At 34.2% G+C, this 6,928-nt stretch overlaps 2 non-coding genes across 2 annotated transcripts; both read right to left on the bottom strand.

Annotated features, from left to right (window-relative positions):
* Nucleotides 1-1,529: 1,529 nt before the first annotated feature.
* Nucleotides 1,530-1,636, bottom strand: LOC124887455. The gene has a single exon (XR_007045230.1). It is a non-coding gene; the product is annotated as a small nucleolar RNA R71 (small nucleolar RNA).
* Nucleotides 1,637-5,704: 4,068 nt separating this feature from the next.
* On the bottom strand, nt 5,705-5,810 carry LOC124887510. The gene has a single exon (XR_007045281.1). It is a non-coding gene; the product is annotated as a small nucleolar RNA R71 (small nucleolar RNA).
* Nucleotides 5,811-6,928: the final 1,118 nt, after the last annotated feature.

Below are 6,928 nucleotides of genomic sequence, written 5' to 3'. Positions count from 1 at the left end.
AAACAATTGCAATTGCAATCGTCACTTAGATTTTTAGGGACAAAGATAAAATTTCACAGGGCTCGTTGTCAATACATAAAAGGCTCAATCCCTAATATTTCCTATAGCAAATTTTTAGTTTGTGAAGTTTAGAATACATTGTTGTACTACTTTTTAGTGAGAAACATCCTTTGAGTGATTTTCAAGTGAGGATTTAGTAATTTTATTGGGGATTCGTTGAGACTAAAATCATGGAGATACCTTTCCCTTTTTCTTCATGGATAAATTTAATATTGATTTTGATATATATTTTTTCTCTATCTCTATGAGTAGCTAAATCTTGGGGTTATGCTTGAATTGGTTATGATTAGTGCAGAGGTATAAATTATTTATTCGCTTAATTAGTTATTTGTGATGGGTATTGCATTTTAGTCCATGATTTAATTATAAATTAGGGTTGCAAACCCTAATTGCCATGAACCCATGTCATCCTTGAAATAGGGAATATGAGTCAGGAGTAAATGCAACTAATAACTTAAAGCATTTCATTTAATGACATCTCTTAGACATAAGGATGTCAATTGAGACATTGGATTCATCAAATTTTGTACACTTATGGGAGTTCGAAAGAACCCATTTGTGTAAATTTGATGTTGTAATTGAAAGATTGGCATCAATACCTTTTAATCTAGCTTACCTATTACTCCTAGCTAAACTTGGATAAATTACCAATTACCTATGCATGAACTCACACCTAGAATCACATAACCTAAAAATAGTGTCCTAAAAGCAAGGAAATTGTCATTTTACAAACATTCAAATTAATCTCCCCTACCCCCATTTTATACTTATGGTTGTTTTATTCACATGACGGATCAAACTCTAGTTAACTATCAACACTTTTGAGCTTTGAATTTCGTGTTTTCACTCCTTGTTGATTCGACCCCAACCTAAGTTGGGTTATTATATTAACAACAATCGCTTACACCCATACAAGAGTGTAATTTGAGTATTATAAAAAATGATGCCGTTGTTAGAGAGTGAAACATAGTTTTAACTATTGTAGTTTGTTAGTCACCTTGGGTTAGCCATAGCATTTAGTTTACATTATTTGTTGTGTTTGTCATTTCGCAGGTGAATATAATAGCATAAACGAGGCCATGAGCCAACATGATACTAATGTCAGCACTTTTGATAAGCATCTTGAGGATGAGGATCACCTTGGAGATTACGGCTGAGCTTGTACGATTCATATTCCACTGATAGAAGGAACTGGAGTGTTTCACATTAATAGTATGATGCTTCATTTTCTACAAATGAAAGGGTTATTTTGAATCAAAGCGATGCCGATGCTAATCTGTATTTGAAGAATTTTATTGATCTGTGTTATTCATTTGACATAGCCCATATTTCTCAAGAATCAATTCGGTTGCATCTTTTATCATTTTCTTTGATAAAAGAAGCGGTCATTGCTCATGGGGTCTATCACTTCATGGGTTGAGCTCTCCAAAGAATTTTTGGATAGGTACTTTCCTACTTTTTGAATATTGAAATTAAGGGATGAAATCACCAACTTTTGCCAACTTAATGGTGAATCATTGTATGAAGTTAGGCAATGGTTCAAAAATAAGATTATGCAATTCCCAAATCATAATGTTCCAAACAAAATGCTTCTTCAAATTTTCTATAGGGCATTAGGTCAATTAAACAAGACGGTAGTTGATAATACAGCCAATGGTTCTCTTGTCAAACTATTTTATGATGTTGCGACAGCTTTATTAGATCAAGTCACCAAGCACAATAGAGGTTGGCATACAAAAGATAGTGGGTCACCATGGAGGCTCCCTCCGCATCTTTTGTAAGCTAAGAACAAAGGAAAAAGGGAAAGGAAAGAGATAAGAACATGGTTAAAGTGATGACTCAACTTGATCTTCTAACTAAGCATGTAATAGGAGAAACATCTAAAGTTGTCAACGCCATTTATTCTATGATTATTAAAGGTTATAATGATGAGGAAGTAGAGTCTTTTGATGAAGAAATTTAGTTCTCATCAATCCAATCAGGGGGTTCCCGCCCTACCTATCAAAGGCAAGGTAGGAAGTAAAAGGATCATGATAGCGATTGGAGTAATGGAGATTGAGATCAGAGAGATAAATATAGAGACTATCATTGGTATGTACCTCCACATGATAGTGCCAAGGGTAAAGAGTCAATCTCTATTAACCCCAAAAAGTTCAAAATTTAAGATGTTCTTTCTCGTATTTTGATATGTGTTGAGGGAACAAATAAGATGGTGAGAGAGATCTAAAAAGATATTTCTTACAACTCAATCAAATATTGATATCTGATTTGACTTCTATCAGGCAACTTAAAATGCAAGTAGGCAAAATTTTGAATTAACTCAATGTAATCCAAAGAGTGGATTGCCTAGTGAAACTGTTACTAATCCGAAGAATGATACTTATATTATGTCCATTGTCAGTAGGAGTGATCAAACTATTGGTAAAGACATTGTTGATATTAATGAATACACCAATGAAAGGAGAAGTGAAGAACAAGAAAATAGAAAGAAAAAGCAGCCAGAGAAGCCAAAGAATGTGATTCCAAAGACCTATGAAAAAATTCTTTAAAACCAAAGGTAAGTGAAGGAATGGATAAAAGTGAGGAAGCTTCTAAAGTGATTGATAGTTATGCTCCAAAATTAAATGAAACCCCAGTTGTTCCTTTATCTCAAATAAAAATTCCTCCTTCGTTCCCATAAAGGCACAAGAAAAAGAAAGATGATACCAACTTTAAGAAATTTCTTGCTAAATTTAGTACCTATGGGTGAATATTCTATTTCTAGAAGCTTTCCAAGAGATGCTCGGGTATGATAAATTTATGAAGGACTTAATTATAAAAAAATGAATCATTGATGTTGAAACTATTGTGGTAATCCATAATTATAGTGCCATAATATCTAGAAGAATGGTGGCGAAGAAGGAAGACCTAGGTGCATTCACTATTCCTTACACTATTGGTGTGCAAAATTTTGGAAAAGCATTGTGTGATCTTGGGGAAAGCATCAATGTGATGCCACTTTTCATTTTTCAAATGTTAGGTTTGGGTATCCCCACATTAACCTCAATGAGGCTTTTAATGGCCGACCATTCTTTGAAGAAGCCCATGGGAGTATGTGATGCTATTATGAAAGTTGTTAGGTTTATCTTTTCAGTTGACTTTGTTATTCTTGACGGAAAGATAGATAACGAGGTCCCCATCATTTTGGGTAGGCTATTCTTATCTACCGGAAGAGCCTGTGTAGATGTTGAATGTGGTGAACTGAAAGTTCGAGTAAATAATAAAGAGGTTTCTTTCAATGTGTGTAAGTTTATGAAACAATCTAAGAATTTTCAAGTTATTTTGTTGATTGATTGGGTTAATGATGAGGTGAGTAACACCATGAAGGAGAATCATGTTGATGACCCCTTGGTAGGTGCATTGTGGAACTTTGGGAGTGATCTAATTTAAGAAAAGGATGAGGTGGTTAATATGAAGAAGTGTCTTAGCCCTTAATAGAAACCCTTGTGAGAACAACACTTTGCCAACTGTTATTGTGGATGATCTATTGCCTTGGAAAAAGAAAGCTTCTATTACTACAGTAAAAAAGTTCATTCGTGTTATTGGGTGGACCGTGGTGGATGTGAAAGGCATTATTCCAAGACGCTATTCAAATAAACCTAAAGAGAAGACCTAACATGAAGTTAAGACATTGAATGGGGAGTACCGTGTGGGTGATAATGTTTTCTTTCTCAATTATACATTGAAATATTCCATAAAAAATTTTAAGTGGTTAGTCCCATTTATGGTATCAAATGTATATTCAAATTAAAAAAATTGAGTTGGAGGATCATGAGAAAAAAAAATTAGTGGTGAGTAGTCAAGGATTTATGTATTACAACGTGGGTGAGCTCGAAGCAACTATGGTTGAGTCATTTTGTTTTTTTTTTAATTAAAAAGACAAAATGATAAACACTGTGCATTGGGCCGCGATGTTAAATCAAGCGATAGATGGGAGGCAAACCATTATTTTCATGAATTTTGTATGTATCCTTTGAATTTTAGATTTCTACAATGCCTTGGGATCTTTATCTTTACTAATCAATGAAATCTTTAAATTTTAACAGTGATTTAAGAAATTTAGGAGGCAAAAAGTAGAGTGGAATCGAGTTTGGTGATGTACCAACTAAAAAAATAGAGGAATTGAGCAACTTCTAGACGTTACCTGAGGGCCTCAGATTTTGAAAATGCGATAAATAGATTGTGATTGCAATACATCAAGTCAGAGAAATATCTCAATTGGAATAGAAATCTTGTGATCGCAAACCTTTCAGTTTTAAAAGATATTAAAACATCCCAAAATGGTTCTACTCACTTTTGTCTATTAGAAACCCAAATATCCATCAGTTCTCAGCACTTTAATAAAGGGCTTTCAATGTACTCTACAGCTGCATTTGCATAGAAACTTCAGGTATGCATCTTGTACTCTTCTTTGATTTATGAAATTTCTTCTTTGGTCTTAATTAGGGTAAAAAAGTTAGGGAGTGATTTCTTTCATCTTTGGTGCTTAAAGTTGGTTCATCTTTGGTTCTTTGTGAGTTTCTTGGTTTGTAAATTATTGGGGAAGTCTTAATACCCCAATTGGATTTAAAACAAGTAAGAATTTTAAATGTATACAAAGTGTTTGTTAATTTGTCTAAATGAATCTTTTGAGTGTTGATCTGTGGTTGGAAGTGCATTACTGAATGGTTATGTATTATAGTTCATGTTATTTGGTTTCTAAATCGTGTATTAACATTATTGAATGAAAATAATGCAAAATCTAAGTTGAGTATTTCTATGGATGACGAAACCTCTAGTAGTGCGATCGCGATATCAGGTCGTGATAGAGACACCTAAAGCTAGTCTTTTAGAATAGTCAGGTATTGCAATTGCAATCTCGAGTCGTAATAGTGATACCTGAGGGTTTTTATTTTATGTTTATGCTTGTTTTATTCACATTATGGATCAAACTATAGTTAACTATCAACACTCTTGAGCTTTGAATTTCGTGTTTTCACTTGTTGTGGATTCAACCCCAACCTAAGTTTGGTTACTATATTGGCAACAATCCCTTAAACTGATACAAGAGTGTAATTTGAGAATTTTCAAAAATGATGTCATTGTCGGAGAGTGAAACATAGTTTTTACTATTGTAGTATTGTTAATCACCTCAGGTTAGCTGCAGTTTTTTAGTTTACATTATTTATTATCTTTGTTATTTCTCAGGTGAATCTAATAGCATAAACAATACCATGATCCAACACGGTACTAATGCCAACATTTTTTATGAGCATCTTGAGGATGGGGATCACCTTGGAGATGCAGGCTGAGCTATTGCTATTCGTATACCACCGGTAGAATGAAATGGAGTGTTTCACATTACTAGTGTGATGCTTCATTTTCTTAGTATTAAAGGGTTATTTGGAGGCAGAGTACATGAGGATACTAATCTATACCTGAATAATTTTATTGATGTGTGTTCTTCATTTGACATAGCCCATATTTCTTAAGAATTTATCTGGTTACGTCTTTTTCTATTCTCTTTTATGGGTAAAATAGTTTTTGCTCGTGTAGTATATCAATTTATGGGTTGAGCTCTCAAAAGAATCCTTGAATAGGTACTTTCCTCATTCTCAAATATTGTAATTAAGGGATAAAATCACCAACTTATGCCAACTTAATGATGAACAATTGTATGAAGTTTGGCAATGGTTCAAAAATAAGATTAGGCAATGCCCAAATCATGAGGTTCTTGAGAAAATGCTTCTTCAAATTTTCTATAGGTCATTGGATGAACAAGACCATATTTGATAATGCAACCAGTGGTTCTCTTGTCAAACTATCTTCTGGTGTTGCAGTGGCTTTATTAGATCAAGTGAACAAGCATAATAGAGGTTGGAACACAGGAGATACCAAGGTGTTCTTGGGTTCTCCCTCCGCATCTTTTTTAAGCCAAGACCAAAGGAAAAAGGACAAGGAAAGAGATGAGATCATGGCTAAAGTGATGACTAAACTTGATCTTCTAACCAAGCATATAGTAGGAGATCCTTCTAAGGCAGTCAATGTTGTTGCTTCTAAGATTGCTAAGTGTTATGATGAGGAGGAAGTAGATTCTCTTGATGAAGAAATTCGGTTCTTGTGAAACTAATTAGTGGTTTTATCCCCACCTATCAAAGGCCATGAGAAAAGGAAAGGGATCATGATCGAGATTGGCGGGATAGAGACCAAGATTAGATAGATAAAAATAGAGATTATGATTAGTATGTACCTCCACATGATAGTTCCAAAGGTAAAGATTCAAGCTCTATTAACCCAAAAAATTTCAAAATTAAAGATGTCTTTTCTCATATTTTGATGTGTGTTGAGGGAACCAATAAGATGGTGAGAGAATCAGAAAAGTGATTTCTCACAACTCAATCAAATGGTGATAAATCATTCATCTTCTATCAAGCAACTTGAAGTGCAAGTGGGTCAAATATTGTCTCAACTTAATGCAAGGCTAAAAGGTGAATTGCTGAAACACCTTGGATTTTGGTCTATGAAAGTTTCCTAATCTTTAGGATCTTTTCCCTTCTTATGACTCAAACCATTATGTTATTGTCCAAGTTCTATCCTGGTTATGAAAGACTCCTCACAAGTAATATGATCATGTGATGAGTGGTAAAGGTCCAGTCATATATTGTCCAGTGTCCAAACCCTTGGTGTTTTGTGTTGGTCATGACTAGACCATATGAGGTATATGGTCTAGTGATAAGTGGGACTAGGGATTCATAAGGTGGACAGTGTGTGGTATCCAATCTCTTGCCTTGGTGATGACTTAATGGTAAGAGTTATTTGTTGTGTTGATAAATCAATGGCTTGACTCATG

The sequence above is a fragment of the Capsicum annuum genome, chromosome 9 (assembly GCF_002878395.1).
Source record: "Capsicum annuum cultivar UCD-10X-F1 chromosome 9, UCD10Xv1.1, whole genome shotgun sequence".
NCBI lineage: Eukaryota > Viridiplantae > Streptophyta > Magnoliopsida > Solanales > Solanaceae > Capsicum > Capsicum annuum.
Note: the sequence above shows the minus strand (reverse complement) of the source record. Positions and strands in the feature narration are given on the sequence as shown.